General features: G+C 36.3%; 1 long non-coding RNA gene across 1 annotated transcript; it reads right to left on the bottom strand.

The window, feature by feature from the left end:
• Positions 1 to 6,887: 6,887 nt before the first annotated feature.
• Positions 6,888 to 14,010, bottom strand: LOC120430825 (uncharacterized). Its single transcript, XR_005607739.2, has 5 exons — positions 13,504 to 14,010; positions 12,499 to 13,414; positions 11,040 to 11,228; positions 10,806 to 10,850; positions 6,888 to 10,743 (listed from the first exon to the last, which is right to left on the bottom strand). It is a non-coding gene; the product is annotated as an uncharacterized LOC120430825 (long non-coding RNA).
• Positions 14,011 to 20,524: the final 6,514 nt, after the last annotated feature.

Here is a 20,524-nt window from a genome sequence, read left to right as displayed (position 1 = left end):
GCTTAAAACTCTTCACTGATTTCCTTGCTTGAGGAATAAAGAAAATATGGTTTTTGCTATTTAATTTCAATTTCTTATTTTGTTTAAAAAGGTGACAAATTTAAAAAAATATCATAGAGATTATTTAGAGCTTAAAACTTTCTAATGGTTATCTTGCTTGAATATTATAGTTTATTTTCTGTTGAATTAAATAAAATGGCAAAGTTTCCTGAAATCTTTATAAGGTTAAACATATGTTAACTGATTTTCTTTTTATAAAATTAAAATAATTGTTAGAAGATTTAGTTTTATTTTTTTAACCTGCATTTAAAAAAAAAATATCTTAATTTGTTGTACGAAACTTGTAATTTTGTTAAACATTTGTTTTGTCAAGACAAACATAAAAATAGCTGTAAAATAATTTTATTGTTTCTAATCTTAATTACTTACCAGTACAATAAAAAGAATATAATTTTATAAATTTGTATAATTTTATCAGAAATTTTCTTCATCCATCCAGACGAGAGCATTCAACATAAAAACTCTCTATTAACACTCTGCTATACTAGTTTTCACTTCAGACGATTTCTACCAAACATGCCTCATATTAGGGGGAATATACCCATTTTAATCACTCTAAGCCGTTCGACCAATTCTCATCACTTTTGTCGTTTTCCGCTATTTAATCAACATTTCAAATGTATCAACAACGGAGAGTTGCTTGCTCACTTTTATTTGAGCTATTTATTAGGGGGAGAGGGGGTAATATGCACCCCCTAAGGCAAAACTGTGATTTCTCAACCGTTACAGCATTACTGTGGAAGAATTTTGTTCGATGTTCTAAAACAACTATTATTCTTCGTCATCCATGTGAAAAAAGTCTTTAAAAACCTCAAAATTGTTCGAAAATATCAAATTTCTAAAAACATTTTTGATTCATTTCAAACAACCATGCGGGGCAATATGCACCGCAACATTGGGGCAAAATGCACTACAACAACGGGGCAAAATGCACGACAACATGGGGCAAAATGCACCGGGAAAAAACAAGTTTTCACTAGTCACCACTAGATGACACCGCTGTTTTTACAAAGGAGCTTCACAGCGGTGCATTTTGCCCCGACCACGCTTTTTGCAGAAAATTTAATTAAAAATGCATTTTTTGATGTTTTTGGACTCATCTATCTACAGAATAATGAAGATTATGGCAAAAACTATATACCTCAACACTTACAATATCAATAAATGCTTTTTATATTGTCCAAAAATCATAATGAAAGTTCAATGAAAATTAGATGAAAACACAACATTTTAAAGTTTTGCAAATAACTTAAGCTGTTTTTATAATGCGATGCTCAAATTTTTCCAGCATGGTTTAGCAATGTTAAGCTTCCTATTTCTATGATTTTTCCCCCGAAAATTCTTCCAAATACCGAGAAAAGCAGGCGGTGCATTTTGCCCCGGGGGTGCATATTACCCCCTCTCCCCCTACTTTGGAACAGTCAAAAACACTTTATGAAAGCTGTAATTCATGATTGAAGTGCTGATAGGCTGATAATAGAAATAGGCTGAAAAAGGGTATAGTTCCCCTACCTGTGCCTACGACGTTTTTTTATTTCGGTATCTATAGAGTTATCTACGTGCGCATGTATTGCGTGTACGTACACGATGGATTTCTAGGTTAAAATTTGTACCCGCCAGCAAAAACAAATGGTAAGCTAGTGTGCGTGAGATCGGGCTTAGATAGCTCTATTGCAGATAGAGCTTTGGTGTCTTCGAGAGAGTTGTTCATTTTTGGTAGCTGAGCAACTTTGTCGAAAACAAAAATATTCTATACCTTGTATCTTAGAAAATCAATAGTTTTTTCTTGTTTTGCACAACTAATCAATCAAATTGTAATGACGTCTGAGACAATAATATAGAACCTTTTGGTACCAGCAACTTTCTAGAATATGTCAACTTTCTAAAACTTATCGTTTTTGAGATATATGCAAATCAATATTATTTTTCCCCATACAGAGCTGGCTCTGTTCGCTGCATACAGAGCTTAGCTCTTTTCTACCATACAGAGCAGGTAAGGAGTTTTTATTGAGCCTGTAGAGCTCGATGCGTCTCCGCATGACACCAGCATTTTGATTTTGAAGCAGGTCTATTTCTTCTTATTATTATTACTATTTTAAGCTTGCCATCAGAACGAGATCGCAAATGTCAAAAATAAATTGTTTGCAGTTTGCTTTGCTTGCCAGCTCGCTTTTGGCTCGTCAGTTGATAAAACGTTTTCAATCGTCGATTTACGTTTTAAACAAAATGAGACGAGGTGCGAAGTTTCGACGTGTTCTAACAACGAAACGATACTAAATGGAGCTTTTAGATCCTTTAGTTTCTACGCAGTGGGTGGAGTTTTGCAGCTCAGAATAGCTCTCAAATAATTACCAGGAGCAAGGAAGCCGTCTTTTATTATTCACAACATATATCAGTTCATTTTTCGAAAGAAGATTGCCGGATCCAGGATTGACCAGATCGAATTGTTGGTTGTTGTTTCCTTCCCCCATAGGCTGAATAAGCCGTTTTGTGGAAGAGTATTGGACCAGATTTCATGAGCTTGCCATTTTCTTTCGATGGGAGACCACTCCTTGAGTTCCGTGTTCCAAGCGCCCTTCTGTCCCATGACGCTCTGTTTGGCCATATCTTGACAATCTTTTTATTTTTTTGATGCTGGGAATCTGGATCGTGTAGAAGTGGCATCAAAAATTTTGGTTTGCTTCCGTCTATAACTGCGGGAAATTTGTTGCATCCTGCTTGATTTGTTTATTTACAATGTCATGATTCACTCCAGATAGTATTGTTGATATCAATACAAAATGTACAACCACCGTTCACCGAAAAACGAACAGCGCACAATGCGAAACTATTGGTAGCGGATAAAATATAGACATTTTTAAATCACCGCGGCATGACAACATTTTGACTGAATATGGAATAATATCAAATCAAAAATAGTTCGCCAGCGTGAACACTGGCGGCGCGGTTTTAACGTATTTTTATTCGGCTGAAATTTGAATTTTACCTCACAAAAATAAGCAAAGTTTGTTCGTGGTGTCATGTCCGTTCGTCCGTGGTAAAAGTACACATTTTCAGAGGTAAATTTACACATTTTTTCTGACATAAAAGATGTACCCCTTCCCAGCTGTAATAGGGTATTTGTCCCTATTTTGGGCCTAGTACCTATATTGAGCCTACCAAACTTAATTTTACGAAATTGTGCATTCCACCATCAATTTGCAGAAAACTGCCACTTGGGAATGATACTTGCTGTCATTAGCTTCAGTTTGGTGGGCAACAATAATTCACTATTTCCTTTCAAATAGGAAAAAACGGTATAAACATATCACTCGTCAAATTTTTTGTAGAAAATTACTAGTTGCCCATTAGGCCCAAAATTTTCACCACTTTTGCTTACCGCTTGTTGACACTCAGCGTCACGGCTTTCATCACTCGGCACACAAATGAGAGCCTTCCCCCAAATCTCAAACTACCAGCAATAGGTTTTTATTGGCGGTTAGCATTATCCCGTTTCAAAAAACAATCACTAAACTGACACCAATCAATTATATTCTTAATCAAAGTTACTGTTTAATTTCGGAGACGATGGCTGTATATTCAGTCCATTGGACACTTCTACAGTCTATTCACGCCAGGTTACACATGACGCCATTTTGGATTTTTCCGGCGCCAATATTTAGAGAATAATTAGTGCTATTTAGTGCTCTAAGGGCAGATTTAGTGCTCTTCAAATTTCCATACAAACTCCCATACAAAATATTGACACTCACGCCAGGTTACACATGCCGCCATTTTGGATTTTTTTGGGGTCAATATTTAGAGAATAATTAGTGCTATTTAGTGCTCCAAGGGCAGATTTAGTGCTCTTCAAATTTCCATACAAACTCCCATACAAAATATTGACACTCACGCCAGGTTACACATGCCGCCATTTTGGATTTTTTTTGGGGTCAAAATTTAGAGAAAAATTAGTGCTATTTAGTGCTCCAAGGGCAGATTTAGTGCTATTCAAATTTCCATACAAACTCCCATACAAAATATTGACACTCACGCCAGGTTACACATGCCGCCATTTTGGATTTTTCCGGCGCCAATATTTAGAGAATAATAAGTGCTATTTAGTGCTTCAAGGCCAGATTTAGTGCTCTTCAAATTTCCATACAAACTCCCATACAAAATATTGACACTCACGCCTAGTTACACATGCAGCCATTTTGGATTTTTTTGGGCCATTTTAAATTTTTTTGGGTGAAAATTTAGAGAATAATAAGTGCTATTAAGTGCTCCAAGGGCAGATTAAGTGCTCTTCAAATTTCCATACAAACTGCCATACAAAATATTGACACTCACGCCAGGTTACACATGCCGCCATTTTGGATTTTTTGAGGTCAGAATTTAGAGAAAAAATAGTGCTATTTAGTGCTCCAAATGCAGATTTAGTGCTCTACAAATTTCCATACAAACTACCATACAAAATTTTGACTGGGTTACACATGGCATCATTTTGAATTTATTGGGATCAAAATTTAGAGAAAAAAGAGATCTAGTGCTCCAAAGCAGAATAAATGCATTTCAATTTTCCTTACAAACTTCATGATAAATTTCTAAATAAAGTTTTATTTGGAAACTTTTAATTAGTTTCAATAAACAAAAAAAAATAATATTAAATAGCTGGTGATGAGCTGCAGGCATGCAATTCCAAATATACTTTGGTTATGACCAAAATTAATATTTTTTTAACCAGTATGCATTAGTGCACTGGCTGGTGATACGCAATAGACCTGAAATTGAAAATATACTTTGATAATAAACAATATTAATGATTTTTCAACCTGTATGAATTAGTGCTCTGGCTGGATATGAGCAATAGACAGAAAATTGAAAATATACTTTAATTATGACCGAAATTTATGATTTTTCAACTTTTATGAATTAGTGCTCTGGCTGGTGATGAGCAACAGACATGAATTTGAAAATATACTTTGATAATAACCAGTATTAATGATTTTTCAACCTGTATGAATAAGTGCTCTGGCTGGTTATGAGCAATAGACAGAAAATTGAAAATATTCTTTAATTATGACCTAAATTAATGATTTTTCAACATGTATTAATTAGTGTTCTGGCTGGTGATGAGCAATAGACATGAATTTGAAAATATACTTTGATAATAACCAGTATTAATGATTTTTAAACTCGTATGAATTAGTGCTCTGGCTGGTGATGAGCAATAGACAGAAAATTGAAAATATACTTTAATTATGACCTAAATTAATGATTTTTCAACTTGTATTGATAAGTGCTCTGCCTGGTGACGAGCAATAGACCTCAAATTGAAAATATACTTTGATAATAAACAATATTAATGATTTTTCAACCTGTATGAATTAGTGCTCTGGCTGGATATGAGCAATAGACAGAAAATTGAAAATATACTTTAATTATGACCGAAATTTATGATTTTTCAACTTTTATGAATTAGTGCTCTGGCTGGTGATGAGCAATAGACTTGAATTTGAAAATATACTTTGATAATAACCAAAATTAATGATTTTTCAACCTGTATGAATAAGTGCTCTGGCTGGTTATGAGCAATAGACAGAAAATTGAAAATATACTTTAATTATGACCTAAATTAATGATTTTTCAACTTGTATTGATAAGTGCTCTGGCTGGTGATGAGCAATAGACCTGAAATTGAAAATATACTTTGATAATAAACAATATTAATGATTTTTCAACCTGTATGAATTAGTGCTCTGGCTGGATATGAGCAATAGACAGAAAATTGAAAATATACTTTAATTATGACCGAAATTTATGATTTTTCAACTTTTATGAATTAGTGCTCTGGCTGGTGATGAGCAATAGACATGAATTTGAAAATATACTTTGATAATAACCAGTATTAATGATTTTTCAACCTGTATGAATAAGTGCTCTGGCTGGTTATGAGCAATAGACAGAAAATTGAAAATATACTTTAATTATGACCGAAATTGATGATTTTTCAACTTTTATGAATTAGTGCTCTGGCTGGTTATGAGCAATAGACAGAAAATTGAAAATATTCTTTAATTATGACCTAAATTAATGATTTTTCAACTTGTATTGATAAGTGCTCTGGCTGGTGATGAGCAAAAGACTTGAAATTGAAAATATACTTTGATAATAAACAATATTAATGATTTTTCAACCTGTATGAATTAGTGCTCTGGCTGGATATGAGCAATAGACAGAAAATTGAAAATATACTTTGATAATAACCAGTATTAATGATTTTTCAACTCGTATGAATTAGTGCTCTGGCTGGTGATGAGCAATAGACTTGAATTTGAAAATATACTTTGATAATAACCAATATTAATGATTTTTCAACCTGTATGAATAAGTGCTCTGGCTGGTTATGAGCAATAGACAGAAAATTGAAAATATACTTTAATTATGACCGAAATTAATGATTTTTCAACTTGTATTAATTAGTGCTCTGGCTGGTGATGAGCAATAAACTTGAATTTGAAAATATACTTTTATAATAACCAATATTAATGATTTTTCAACTTGTTTGAATTAGTGCTCTGGCTGGTTATGAGCAATAGACAGAAAATTGAAAATATACTTTAATTATGACCTAAATTAATGATTTTTCAACTTTAATGAATGAGTGCTCTGGCTGGTGATGAGCAATAGACTTGAATTTGAAAATATACTTTGATAATAACCAATATTAACGATTTTTCAACTTGTATGAATAAGTGCTCTGGCTGGTTATGAGCAATAGACAGAAAATTGAAAAGATACTTTAATTATGACTTGAATTAACTACGCATACACCTTTTTTGCCATTTGACCAATATGATTTAAATTTTCGTGACGTTGCAACGCAAACTTAAACCTGTTGTAACTTTGGATCTTGACAACTAATTTAGTCGCTCTAGGTTGCATTTGAAAGCTCTTTCTAAGTACAAAGAGCATCCGAATTATCAAAATGATTGAATGTTTAGTTTTCTTTTGGCATTAACAACTGTCCCTTTTTCGTGACGTTGCAACGCAATAAAATGGTAAACTTACACTAGTTTGAAAAAATACTTAACTTAAGATAAACTGCAGATCCATGACATTTCCGATTAGTACATCTAAAAACCTACAAAATGCTATAAAAAGGATAATTTTTGGATTTTATTTCGCTGAAAACTAGGAGTTTTCAGAAAAATGTTTTAAAACGATGATTTTATCACGAATTGATGCATAACTTAACCAACCTGTACATAATGATATTCAAAAGATCAATTAATGAAAACCATGATTTTTGAAGCTTCAAGTAGTCTAGAATCGAGTAAAAATATCCAAATAGGTCATATACGCTTTTCAAAATTTCATCCTAAGGTGTACAATGCCGGAGAATGCTCATCACCAGCCAGAGCAATAATTCATACAAGTTGAAAAATCATAATTAAAGTATATTTTCAATTTTCTGTCTATTGCTCATCACGAGCCAGAGCACTAATTCATACAAGTTGAAAAATCATGAATTTCGGTCATAATTAAAGTATATTTTCAATTTTCTGTCTATTGCTCATCACGAGCCAGAGCACTAATTCATACAAGTTGAAAAATCATGAATTTCGGTCATAATTAAAGTATATTTTCAATTTTCTGTCTATTGCTCATCACCAGTCAGAGCACTAATTCATACAAGTTGAAAAATCATTAATTTAGGTCATAATTAAAGAATATTTTCAATTTTCATGTCTATTGCTCATAACCAGCCAGAGCACTTATTCATACAGGTTGAAAAATCATTAATACTGGTTATTATCAAAGTATATTTTCAAATTCATGTCTATTGCTCATCACCAGCCAGAGCACTAATTCATAAAAGTTGAAAAATCATTAATTTCGGTCATAATTAACGTATTTTTTCAATTTTCTGTCTATTGCTCATATCCAGCCAGAGCACTAATTCATACAGGTTGAAAAATCATTAATTATTTTTATTATCAAAGTATATTTTCAAATTCAAGTCTATTGCTCATCACCAGCCAGAGCACTTATTCATAAAAGTTGAAAAATCATTAATTTAGGTCATAATTAAAGTATATTTTCAATTTTCTGTCTATTGCTCATATCCAGCCAGAGCACTAATTCATACAGGTTGAAAATTCATTAATATTGTTTATTATCAAATTATATTTTCAATTTCAGGTCTATTGCGTATCACCAGCCAGTGCACTAATGCATACTAGTTAAAAAAATATTAATTTTGGTCATAATCAAAGTATATTTGGAATTGCATGCCTGCAGCTCATCACCAGCTATTTAATATTATTGTTTTTTTTTTATGTTTATTGAAACTAATTAAAAGTTTCCAAATAAAACTTTATTTAGAAATTTATCATGAAGTTTGTAAGGAAAATTGAAAAGCACTTATTCTGCTTTGGAGCACTAGATCTCTTTTTTCTCTAAATTTTGATCCCAATAAATTCAAAATGATGCCATGTGTAACCCAGTCAAAATTTTGTATGGTAGTTTGTATGGAAATTTGTAGAGCACTAAATCTGCCTTTGGAGCACTAAATAGCACTATTTTTTCTCTAAATTCTGACCTCAAAAAATCCAAAATGGCGGCATGTGTAACCTGGCGTGAGTGTCAATATTTTGTATGGGAGTTTATATGGAAATTTGAAGAGCACTTAATCTGCCCTTGGAGCACTTAATAGCACTTATTTTTCTCTAAATTTTTACCCAAAAAAATTTAAAATGGCCCAAAAAAATCCAAAATGGCTGCATGTGTAACTAGGCGTGAGTGTCAATATTTTGTTTGGGAGTTTGTATGGAAATTTGAATAGCACTAAATCTGGCCTTGAAGCACTAAATAGCACTAATTATTCTCTAAATATTGGCGCCGGAAAAATCCAAAATGGCGGCATGTGTAACCTGGCGTGAGTGTCAATATTTTGTATGGGAGTTTGTATGGAAATTTGAAGAGCACTAAATCTTCCCTTGGAGCACTAAATAGCACTAATTTTTCTCTAAATTTTGACCCCAAAAAAAATCCAAAATGGCGGCATGTGTAACCTGGCGTGAGTGTCAATATTTTGTATGGGAGTTTGTATGGAAATTTGAAGAGCACTAAATCTTCCCTTGGTTCACTAAATAGCACTAATTTTTCTCTAAATTTTGACCCCAAAAAAAATCCAAAATGGCGGCATGTGTAACCTGGCGTGAGTGTCAATATTTTGTATGGGAGTTTGTATGGAAATTTGAAGAGCACTAAATCTGCCCTTGGAGCACTAAATAGCACTAATTATTCTCTAAATATTGACCCCAAAAAAATCCAAAATGGCGGCATGTGTAACCTGGCGTGAGTGTCAATATTTTGTATGGGAGTTTGTATGGAAATTTGAAGAGCACTAAATCTGCCCTTAGAGCACTAAATAGCACTAATTATTCTCTAAATATTGGCGCCGGAAAAATCCAAAATGGCGTCATGTGTAACCTGGCGTGAATAGACTCACTTCTACAAACTGTGACAGTGTGTGCGCGCCTTTCAATCTAATCTAATCTAATCAGACCCTAGCGCAGCCAATCTTTCGAAGGGATCCTGGAGAGTGCCTTAGGTTAGATGACGCCTAGCACTCTTCTTGTCATTTATTAACATTTGTAGTGCGCCATTGCATCGGAATGCATTGAAACATCACAAGCGTTAAACCGGCCAGGCCTACTGCGTAAAGCCGTATCGCAGAGATGACTCGTAATTGGGTTGAGTTTGAGCACTGAGTGTTCGAACAACAACACAATTCTGAATCGACAGGGGAGGAAGAAGCGTGGGGACACACCACCATACGCTCCGAGATTTGGTTGTATTCGTTGGGAGCACCATGCTAAGAGGGTTTGGTACTCCGGGACCCTCTGGGATGGGACATTGTATTTCCACGAATGCCCTGGACACTACTTGCCGTGGTTATAGCGCCACAACTCGCTCTAACAGTGTGTGCGCGCCTTTCACATCTCAAAGTCCTTACTCGCGTAGTACGGGTTAATTATTTGGCTACGCAACAAATATTTAATTATATTTAAAGCTCACAAATTAACGAAATAAATTATGCTCATTAAATTTATGCACGTAATTTAACAGTTACTGGTTAAATCAATCATTCTAACGATGATTTGTGGCTTGAAACCGCACAACGATTTAGCCTGTTTGGTGACCGTACTTTTTGGGGCTGAACTGTACAAGCTAGGGCTGAACCGTACGTCAAAAAAGTTCGCCACGTGCTTCGAGATATCAACCAATCAGAAGGTAGGCCGAAAATATGCACAAAGAAGGTCGTATGCTAGGAGCAATATCCCCAAAATAGGGGCAAAAAGTGTTTTAGTTTTTCTTGCTTTTACAGCAATATAAGGCAATTTTATCAAAATGTTTATTATGTACGAGCTTAAGCATTAAAAAACCAACTTATTCATGTAAAACAAACTAGGCTGCCAATAGCAGCCTTTGAGAATACATCAAATTAAAAGTGCGCTCTGCTTAGTAGGCCCAAAATAGGGACAAATACCCTATTACCATATTTTTTTACTGTGTAGTTCAGGAGCTTCGAGTTGAGATTCAAGGGTACCGCTGGTTGATGAGAGCGTATAGCACCCTGATGATCTTGTCGCACTTAGCGGAATTCATTTTCAGATCCTAGCAAGCTACAAACTTGAGAAAACAGAATAAACTACAAAGTATTTATTTAGATTACAATAGAAAAGTTTACTTACTTCAGTATCTGATTATTCCAATGAATTCAACTTCAACTACAAAATCTGCAAATAAATAAAAAAAAAACAACATTTGAGTTTTAATCTAACTAAGATTCGTTTTAGATTTGAGAGAATTCGAAGAAGAAAGCGCACAACAAACAGAGTTATTTCCTGATTTATTAAAATGTTGTCTGATGTTTAAAAAAAAAAAGAAAATGGAAAAGAATAGTGCAACTCCTCAACATACATTACCAGTACGTTTTGAATAATGTTTCCACTTCCGCCGAAGAGACTCAGACAGAATTGGATCTATTGCCAGCTCCAAAGACCTCCAACCGACTTTGAATTTTGCCATGGCAGAATCCTTTCGTCCCATACTTTGTTGGGACAATAATGTTTTTCCCCTACATGAAAAGCTAGATTGAGGTGAGGATTTCAGTCCTGTGGAAAAGAAAAAAAATTACAAAGAATTAAATCATATAGGAAGAAGAAAAGTAGGAATAGGAGGAGGAGAAAAGCAAAATATCAAAAATCTAATCAAAATCAAAATCAAATTATTCGCTCTACACACAGCAAAAAATCCGATGGTAAAATCGCATGCAAAAGCATGCAAAATAAACACTGAATATTACACACTGCATGTACAATTTTTGCAAACACAAAAAAAAGTTGCAACCGACGGGATTCAAACCCAGCACAAATAGTAAGGTCTGGCGCCTTAGCCCACTCGGCCATCAGACCGATGAAAAGCTGTAAGGATAAACGCATATATGAGCTTGACATTTCGGTCAAGTAGGTTCCCCATACTCATGGGCTACATATTTCAGGGTGTGAAATCACATAAAATTGCATAAAATAATGCAATATTTATTTTACATCCAGCACTTTTACACGCAGCTGGATTACTACTTTTTTAGCTGTGCAGCATTGCCTTGGCGTTCTCGATTGCGAGATTCCTACTCGAAACTAGGTGTCCGAACACAGAAAAAAATAATCCGGTAAATTTACATCATTTATGATGTACCAAAAGTGCACGTACATCAAATTCATTGTAAATTTAAGTGCCTTCCAATGTAATCGCGCCGAACCAAAAGCGCTACGAAAACATGTAAATTTCCGATGAAATGTACGTAAATTTACCCAAGTCAAAAAAATTTGTTGCTCCGCTGAATTTGGAATTCGATTTAATTTTCATGATTTTAGTTTTTCATGCTGCACTCAAATGCTACTTCAAAAGAAATGCGTTTTCGATTGAATTATAAGCAATCAAAAAACATTCCAATGAAAAGCATTAATGACAGTATTAAAAATAAAATAATTTGAAAACAACATCGAACGCCAAATCCAACAGAGCATCAGAGAATACAATATTACTAAACATAAATCAATATTATCGAAGAAATTTAAACAAAATTAAAATTTCTGGGAAATAGAATTGTTCGCTTTAAAGCGTAGCCTTGGCATTCTCTATTGCAAGATTTATGCTCAAACCTGGTGTCTGAAGGCTTGCTCCCATTCACCCCGGGATTCGAACTGTTGACCTTTCGATTGTAAGTGCAACTGACGACAATTATCTACACCGACGCTGGTGTATACTTTTTCCTGGAAGACATCTTCTATACTTGGACTGACCTAACGTCCAACACTCGAATTTAAACTGAGACTAACTGAAGTGAGAGGCAACAAAAAAACATAAAAAATCCAAACTTACTAGATTATTTGTATGTTGTCATCAGCCGACACGATGTCACTGGTCGATGCTCTCGATAATGGTTATGCTGCCGTTGCTGTTTCAATCACCGCCGGCCGTGAAACGTCGAAACCCTGAAGGGGGCGGCCTGGTTGAAATCGGGCTTGGCTGATTGGTCGGTCTGGTGGACGGGTCGCCTCCTTCGGGAACCTGGACGGCGCGTGACCACGTGGACCGACGTCTACGGTCTGGTGGACTCCTGCGGCGAATCTGGACCAGCGGCTGGACAGGAACGGCTGGCGCGATGGATGGCTCTCTCTGGAGCCACGTGTAGCGTTTGGTCTCCCTTCCGGATCCCAGTGGGACTTCCGGGGCTCGATCGCTGAGACCGCGGAGTCAGCAGGGCGAATAAGGCTTTCGGCGGCGGTGTGGCGAGCACGAGCTGATATGAGGCGGTTGGTTCCGACTCTACACAAGCTCGTCACATAGTCAGCACTGATCACCTGAAGCGTTGCCCCGTCCTCCTTGGCAACACGTGACGTTGTGATTAAACTCCGTTCCTAGTGCAAAAGTAGCCACCGGTTCCACCTCTGGTGCAACGCTCGCCGGATGTAACAGCATAATTGAAATTCCTGTCTGTTGTTTGCATCGCGAGAGTGCCGTTTGACCCACTGTTTAAAGCGGAAACGATGGAAGGCATCAACAGAAGTACGGCCGCATCTTCTATGGGCAGAGTCGGCTGGACGTTTTCTTATTTGCTTTTTTGCCGTTGGAGCCACCACCTCCTTCATCGTTCCTCCTTGATCGTTCGTCATGTTGGCCGGAACTAGCAAAAATATGGGCGATTCCAAAATCGGTCAACAATCATACCTTTTTGTGACAGTTCCCCAGCGTTGCCGACTGGATAAACAATTGCTTTGGCCGTGAGACCCTGGTTCTGGAGGATGGCAAAGAGAGAGAAAGAAAAAATTAATTGCGTAATTTCGGAATTTACAATGGGCGAAGTCTACCAAACACAACACATACCAAAAATTCTGCACCAGACACAGCCCGCGCAGGAGCAATTCGGCTTTCCGGAATCTACTTCGTGGACCTCCGTAATCGGATCTACCTTCACTTTGGACAAAGCTGCAACGAGCCTAATGGAAAAAACAGCGCAAAAATTAAACAACACCAAATACTTCGAAACGATCGCAGTTGGCGCTTAAATGTTTATAATCAAAACACTGCATCACGTCACCGTCATGACGTTTTGCGATCAATGGAATTGCATCTTATGGTACGTTCGTTTGATGGCTAGTTCCACACTGAGTGCCGCACTCAGAGCTGTCAAAGTGTTTCTTTGAAGAAACTCGCGCTAGTTCCGCACGAGTTTTGCCGCCATCTTGGAACTGAAACTCTAGTGCCGCACTCGATATTTTTTCAGTTTCATGCGAGTTCCATGCACACTGAAAAAGAATGTTCGTTTGAACCAAAACTGGCACCGACGAGTGCGGCACTCAGTGCCACACTGGCTGTTCAAACGAACGTACCATTAGACTGGTAAAATACAATGTTGATTTTGTGTCGGAGTTAACCAATTACCCAATTTAGAGTATTCTTGAGTAAATACAAATTTCAATGTTAAAGTCTAGCATAACAATGTAAAAGGGCCATTGTCGAAGGGTAAAGAAATGCGTCAAAGGGCATCATTTTAAAAACAAATTTATTGTATTTTATATGAATTTTGCAAGGAATGATCGAAGAACTGTATTACTGCGTGGAGCAAAGGTGCACATTACGCGGGGCAATGTTTTCAATTGGTGTTTGTTTTAATTTCGAATTAATGTTGAATTCTAGAGTTTTTTTTAATAGGTCCTATAAACATATGAAACAAAATAGTTTATGAAACCCTAATTCCAAAAAACCTCAAGAATTTGTATTGATATTATATCAACCAACTGTATATTCCAGCGTTTTTGGATCAATATTAAAATAAAATCAATGCAAAATATTTGAATTCAAAAAATCTTTTTTAAAAATAAGAAGAATGACTAATTAAAAGATTTTGAACATATCGTGAACCTGGAGAACTGTGAACCTTATTCTGTATACTTAAAATATTGGATAAGAATGATCAAAAATTGGCTCTTGGCTGTAACTTGTAAAGCTTTTTCTAAATTATAATTTTAGCGCCAAAAATTAAAGAATATTTTCTTAAGCTTAAGCCAAATAAATCTGGTGCTGAAAGTAGTTCCGATGAATTTTATTTTCCAAACATTGTTTTATAAAATTTTCTCATTTTTTATGTTAACATCACAAGTTGCAAATGAAAATTTAGAAGAAGGATACACAAAACCTTCAAAAAGTTGAACATTTACATTTTTTTCTTGAAAAGACATACATTTCTTGTGGTCTTACAAACTTTGGGTTTTCTTCCAAAATATAATTTTATTATTAATAAAGTGAAAAAAATAACAAAACTTAGTTTAATTTGTCAAAACGGTGAGTTGTAAAACGTTTCAGATTTTGGAAGATTCAGTTTTCTATGAAAATCTTAATTTTGTTTACGGTTGTATTTTTTTGTCAATTTTATTACTTAATATAATAATAAATTTTAAAAGAAAAAATGTTCTTGACACGTTTGGGACAACAACATTTTCATTGAATAACAAAAGTTCTAATCGAAAACCTAAAAGATTAAAAATGATGTTGTACCATGTTAAATTCAATTTACGTTACACCCCCTTAAAGTTATCCAAAAAATCAGGATGCATAAGAAATGCTTACAAGAAAAATTATGGTCGAGGTTATGGATAGAAAATATAATTAAATAAATAGATTGTTCAAACTATACGAATCATACGATATTCTGGAAAGTTTTTAAACAACATTGATAAAAAGACGTAAGTCTTAAAAGATAATAAGGATCATGAATTCAAGAGTATTTTGTAAATATATGACAGCCGCATAACTGACATCATGTTCAGAGCATTTGTGAAACTTATTATTTTTTTAATATTTTGAAATCTAAAATCCATTTATTTTTAAGCCGTTCCGACTAGCGGGTCGTAAGTTGGCACCCCTGTATTTAACCTTGAAACATGTAAAAATCCTGAATATGATCTTTTCAAGAAAAAAAATAAGCACCAATATGACTGGTACGCACTATGGCTTGGTACTACTCTACAGAGATGCCTCTCAAACAAAAAAAAATAACAAAGTTAGAGAAATGTAAAAAACAGTTTAAAAGGGTAAATATCAGTAAAAATGTATTTATTTAAATCCACCTCCCTGTGACAAAATAAAAGAGTAATCTTAGCTCGAGATTGAGCCAAAATCGATGGGAGTTATACACCCTGCAATCTCACGAGCAATGGTTCCACTTTTAATCGCTCAATCTGAGTGTACCCACTTTTGGCTACAAAAGATCACCTTTCTGTCGGACTTCAAATGAATCAAAATTCTTGGTGTACCAAATTTAACGTGCCAACTCCGACACTTTTGAAAGCTCCATGTTGACTCGGACGTCCCAACTGTCATATATTTTCAAATCATGTTCAGTGTTCAGTTCGTGGAGTTCGTTTAAAATACAAAAAAAAAACATGAAAAACAGTATTAATAAAAAAAAAGTATTGAGAACTTACAAGAAATCAGAAGCCGGTAAGTGTTACCTGATCGAGTGCAACTATTTTCTGATGGACGTCCTGTTTTCACTACCAGAACCGCATCTGCCTTCCACGGAGAGAAAATGAATCGTTTCGCTTCGGCTCTACGAACGGGATCGACGGAACGGGACAGCACCGATTGCTAGTGGCTGCAAGCTGCAGCGCAAATTGTCTGCGATTTGGTAAGTTAACAAAGGGCCTTCCACCCAGACGTCGTTAGCCGCTCCGAAAGTTACCGGTTAAACAACCAGCACCTACTTCCGGATGGGCCCGCAACTTGCCGACCACCAATGTAAACAACAAGTTATTTCACCTGATTCGTGATTCGTAACGAACGAACGAATCTGAATGCATTTTATTCACAACTCAAACAAATTAATATTTGTTTACATTACCTGAGCATTGATGTCACAATTTAACACAATTCGATAAACGTTTGCATTTTAGCAAACTTCAAAACATCTTAGCTTCCATTGCACTGCGCACCAAACATTTAACTGATTTGCTTTTTTTCTTCCACTTGAGCTGTCATTCGCAAAACAAAATTTATGAGCTTTATGAGTTTACATTTACAATTTTTACATTGAAAGTGCATTTACATGCTTTTCAAGTTTTCAAATTTATGCTTTCTCAGAAATATAATTTCTATTTAAATGTAATTCATTGATTACGTGTTATCTCAGTTTACATGTCGGTGCTTTAAATGCAAAATAACAATTTAAGTTGGATTTCAAATTTACATTGAGCACATTTACGTTTTAAACATCTTTTGAGTGTCAGGTAAATTTACATTTTTTTTCTGTGAAGGCTTGATTGTTGAGGCAATTGCAAACCTCTTTTTACATCTTAGCTTCCATCCATCCCGGCATGAAACGAAACGTAAACAGAGGCATAAGTGGTGTATCAAACATATTGGTGGATATTCTGCTTGATGATGATCGTCAAACGACGCTTGAAGGCAGCCAGGGTTGGTGATTGTTTGCATTCGCGGGATAGAGCGTTGTACAGTTTGCCTCCAAAATAGGTAAATTTTTTCCTTCCAAACTCGCTGTATGGTCGATCCAGAACAAACTCTCCTTGTTGGCGAGTGGTCCGGGACGAGACTCTTACTTGTAGCTTGAAGTTGTGGTGCTGGGTAGCGTCCGTTGAGTATTTGCGAATTTGCACCGTCGTTTGAAGCTCGTACAGTGCTTTCAATGGCAGCACCGAATCCGTCATGTCCGAGTACAGGTCAGTGGTGGGGAATAATGCTGGTTTCCGCGAGATGATTTTCAAGCAGCGGTTTTGAAGAACTTGAAGGCCACGCAGATCGGTTTTGCATGCTGCTCCCCAGTTGGCAATCAGGTACTGGATTCGTGAGTGTACCAGGGAAAAGTACAGCATCTTCATTTGTGGGAATGGAATAAACGCAGCGATTCTCCAGAAAATTCCACAAAGTGAGCTTAGCTTGCTTTTAAGGGCAGTTATATGAGGTTTCCACCCCATGGTGCTGTCAAGAATTAGACCAAGGAACGGGTAGCTGGAGACTTCCTCAATCGTTTGCCCATCAACAGTCAAAGGTGGGTGGTCAGGAATTGTTCGCCTTGGTGTGTGGAAGATCATGAATTTAGTCTTCCCTAGGTTCAGGGACAGCACATTCGACCTGAAGTACGCGTTGAGCAAAGTGATGTCTTCTGCAATCTTGTGTTGCAGTTCAGCACAGTCCCTTCCTCGGTAGAATATCGACGTGTCGTCAGCAAAGAGCCGCGTTTTCCCGTAAAGTTTCAGCTTACTAATGTCGTTTATAAACAACAAGAACAGCAGCGGGCCCAAATTGCTCCCCTGGGGAACTCCAATACTGATGGGACGTCGTTCACTGGTGTGCTCCCCAATGGAAACATACTGCAATCTTCCTCGTAAGTAGCTTTTGATTAACGCAAGCGGTGTTCCTCTAATGCCATAAAACTCCAATTTGAGTGCTAGCAGTTTATGGTCGATCGTGTCGAACGCTTTCTTGAGATCGATGAAGAGCGTCGCAGCCAACATCTTGGAGTCCAATGTGGAGTAAATTTCCTCAACAAGATCACTTGTAGCTGTCAACGTACTCGAACCTGTTCTGAAGCCATACTGGTGAGTGTAGAGAACCTTCCGACGGATCGCATATTTCAATATCCGGCAGACAATCAATTTCTCGATCAGTTTGTCCAGTACTGAGAGAGTCGAAATGTGCCGATAGTTGTTCACGTCCTTCTTGTCACCTGCCTTGTGGATAGGTACCACACGAGCAACCTTCAAACACTCAGGATACTGGCCAGTTTGAATGATTTCGTTGAAAGTGTCCACCAGTAGTCGAGCAAATAATTCGAAATGCGTTTTCACGAAAGACGCGGGAATGTTATCAGGTCCTGCACACTTCTTCGCGTCTAACTGGTTGATTAGCACGACAACTTCGTTGTATGTTGCGGGGGTGAGGACCATAGAGCGGGGCTGGGAGGTCAGAGTGCCAAAGCGACTGATAGCTCGATCGCTCGGTATGGCGTTTGCGAGATCATGACCAACATTGCAGAAGAATTCATTGAAGACATTGCAGACTGTTTTCATATCTGTAGTAATTCCTCCTCCATTCGGGTAGACAGCAGTGGGTTTATCAGACGTTCCTTTTTTTCCCAAGACATCTCCGATGATCTTCCAACTAGTCTTCTGGCTGCATTTTGAGAGCAACTGGTGGTAATACTCCCTCTTGCTCTGATCCTTCTTAGTCTGGAGCATCTGCGACACGTGAGCCAACATGTCAGCTACTTCCTGATCGTGGGGGTGTTTCCGTCGCCTTTTCAGAAGATTCTCCTTCCAGCGTTTGATCGTCCACAGATCAAAAGTCATCCAGGGACAATGACCTTTAGTTTTAGCCTGAGCCGTTACTTTTTTTTTTTTTTAATTTATATTTATTTTGATTTTCTCTTCCATGTACATTCATTCAGTTAAAATATTATTGAGTGTCCAATCACAATCGATGACTTTTCACCTCAATTTTAAATACTAGCAACTTTCATTTATTCATGAAATATTGTAGCTTTCGCTATTCAGTGATTTCAAATGTAGGAGGTCCTACATGTACAAAAGGGAAAAGGGATACCTTAAAACTAACTTATAAACTATATAAAGAGCGGATCAATGCAGCTGAAGACTGCAATGATTTTTGTCGAAATGCATCAATTATCTTATTGGACATAACATCCAAAGTGTCAACTTCGGCTAATTGATGAAGTTCACTGGTGCTGAACCAGGGAGGAAGTTTCAGAATCATTTTCAGAATTTTGTTCTGAATCCTCTGAAGTTTTTTCTTCCTGGTTAAGCAACAGCTTGTCCAGATCGGCACAGCATAAAGCATGGCAGGTCTGAAAATTTGTTTATAAATTAACAGTTTATTCTTGAGACAAAGTCTAGAATTCCTGTTTATAAGTGGATACAAACATTTAATATATTTGTTACATTTAACCTGGATACTTTCAATGTGATCCTTGTAAGTAAGGTTTTTGTCAAAAGCAAGTCCAAGATATTTCACTTGATCCTCCCACTTTAAATTTACCTCATTCATCTTTATAATGTGATGACTTTTTGGTTTAAGAAAATCAGCCCTTGGTTTGTGAGGGAAAATAATAAGTTGAGTTTTTGCAGCATTTGGAGTAATTTTCCATTCTTTCAAATAAGAATTGAAAATATCCAAGCTTTTTTGTAATCTTCTTGTGATGACACGAAGGCTTCTACCTTTGGCGGAGATGCTTGTATCATCAGCAAAAAGTGATTTCTGACATCCTGGGGGCAAATCAGGCAAGTCAGAAGTAAAAATATTGTATAAAATTGGACCCAAAATGCTTCCTTGAGGGACGCCAGCACGTACAGGTAGTTGATCAGATTTGCTGTTCTGATAACATACCTGCAGAGTACGATCCGTCAAATAATTTTGAATAATTTTCACGATATAAATCGGAAAATTAAACCTTTTCAATTTCGCAATCAAACCTTTATGCCAAACACTGTCAAATGCTTTTTCTATGTCTAGAAGAGCAGCGCCAGTAGAATAGCCCTCAGATTTGTTGCTTCGAATTAAATTTGAAACTCTCAACAACTGATGAGTAGTTGAATGCCCAAGGCGAAATCCAAACTGCTCATCAGCGAAAATTGAATTTTCATTAATGTGCGTCATCATTCTATTAAGAATTATTCTTTCGAATAATTTACTAATAGATGAAAGCAAACTAATGGGCCGATAGCTTGAGGCTTCAGCAGGATTTTTATCCGGTTTCAAAATCGGAACTACTTTGGCATTTTTCCAACTACTGGGAAAATATGCCAAATCAAAACATTTGTTGCAAATTTTGACCAAGCTACTTAAAGTTGCTTCAGGTAATTTTTTAATTAAA

Source organism: Culex pipiens, chromosome 1 (assembly GCF_016801865.2).
Source record: "Culex pipiens pallens isolate TS chromosome 1, TS_CPP_V2, whole genome shotgun sequence".
Lineage (NCBI taxonomy): Eukaryota > Metazoa > Arthropoda > Insecta > Diptera > Culicidae > Culex > Culex pipiens.
This window is presented reverse-complemented; position numbering and strand designations above follow the sequence as displayed.